We start from the raw sequence: 1,886 nt of genomic DNA on the forward strand, positions 1-1,886 counted from the left end.
GTTAGTAGTAAAAACACCATTTGCGTGCAGCAGTAAAACTTGACAGCTGTAAACTGCTTCTCTATTTAACTGGTCAGGGTATTACTTGAGTGGTCACTCTATAATTTCTCACTCCTAATCTTATAGGTTAATATAAATTTAAGCATTATTTTAATAATAAATTTATAAAAAACGAAGCTTCAAAAATTGTCAATTGGGAAATTCATAGCAGGATCAGACTTCAACTATTGTTTGGCTTTATTCAAAACTGGAAATTAATGTGAAATTTATAGGTTCGAAGTCGTTTTAAAAGCCGAATTTGGAATTCAATTCATATAAACACAGTTCTTTTTATTTTCTTAACCATCTCAACATATAACTTTTATATGATAAACAGACCTCAAATGTTGTTTGGGTCTCTTTAAGACCGTTCAAACGACCTAAAGAGTTCTCTGACCAGCTTAGGACCATCCCCAAGATACTTTTGAATCAACTCACTTCCAACAACACGTAAGAACGTTGCTGATGTGGAGTTTGCCATAGCCTGAACAACATACAAAAGTTTCAAATACAAAAAATAAAGCAAAAAGGAAGACTTCTTAAATATGTTTGGTTGTTTTTAACATGAAATTGTCTAAATGGAAGCTTAAAATGCACACCTTTGCAAGCAATGTCTTGCATGTTCCCGGTTCTCCGTAAAGTACAACGCCCTTTGGAGGTTTAATACCGATGTCTTCATATAACTCAGGGTGAGTTAAAGGATACTCAACTGCCTCCTTGATTTCACCTGCTATAGGAGAAGAATAAAGTTTAGGTATGTAAAAATTCGGATCTAATCTACTACATTCAAATCAGAAACAGCTAGCATCAAATCATCATAAAACCTAAAACTTCAAATCCATCTATCACCTTAATTAACTGAAAAACCAATTGACTCACAAAAAATGAATATTGAATAAGTATATAATCACAGCTACAACTCAAGTAGAGTTCACTAATCTTTAATGCAAACACAACAATTACATATTACTGTTTATCGTAAATTAAAGTCTAATATATATAACATTTACAAACCGTATGCAAAAATACATTACATATTAAATCAAATCACTCCTAAAACACCGTGTATAATTTTATAACATCACAACTGGTAACTTGAAATCACAAAAACCGAACCTGATGAGAGAAAATCAGCCGAATCTAAAAATGTTGCAAAGTTTCCCCCAAAGTGAAAACCCTAATTCATTGTCACACTAACTGCATAGATTAAAACCAAACAATATGAAATACAAAAGCACAATCAGTTATAAGGAACATATACGCACCTGTGATGGTATGAGGTGAAGAGAAAGGATGTGAAAAAAAAGATTTCGTAACCCTAGATCTGGCGATGTGCATCTTAAAAACCCTAAAATCGAATTCGAACCCTTCACACCTTCAAACTCAGTCAATTGGGTATCGAATAGAGTGAGATTCATTGATCTGGTGTCATTGAGAAAGCCAGATCTTGCTTCGCCAAGAGAAACCCTAGATCCCCTTTTGAATCGCCTGGAGAGAAAGCAGCTCTATGGGGGGCGGATAAAATGCTACGAGAATGAGAAACCCTAAAATTGATTTGTGTACCCGTGTGTTTTTTTGTGTTTTTTTAGTGAAGGGTATAATTGGGATTGTAAATTATATTGTGCTTTAGAGGATTGTACATTATGCTTTAAAAGTGTTTTAAGGAAATTTTAATGACCTTAAGAAGTCCTTTGGATATGTATATTATATATAGTATAGATGTATATATATATATATATGTGTGTGTGTGTGTGTGTGTGTGTGTCACAAATTGTTCTGATCATCTACCACTTCGCCGAACTATCACATGTGACGAACTACCATTCTTCGCCGGAATCCCATGTGAC

General features: G+C 33.9%; 1 long non-coding RNA gene across 1 annotated transcript; it reads right to left on the reverse strand.

Annotated features, from left to right (window-relative positions):
• Window positions 1-686: 686 nt before the first annotated feature.
• On the reverse strand, window positions 687-1,406 carry LOC118490584. The gene is made up of 3 exons (XR_004889424.1): window positions 1,305-1,406; window positions 1,156-1,236; window positions 687-766 (listed from the first exon to the last, which is right to left on the reverse strand). It is a non-coding gene; the product is annotated as an uncharacterized LOC118490584 (long non-coding RNA).
• Window positions 1,407-1,886: the final 480 nt, after the last annotated feature.

The sequence above is a fragment of the Helianthus annuus genome, chromosome 3 (genome assembly GCF_002127325.2).
Source record: "Helianthus annuus cultivar XRQ/B chromosome 3, HanXRQr2.0-SUNRISE, whole genome shotgun sequence".
Taxonomy (NCBI): Eukaryota; Viridiplantae; Streptophyta; class Magnoliopsida; order Asterales; family Asteraceae; genus Helianthus; species Helianthus annuus.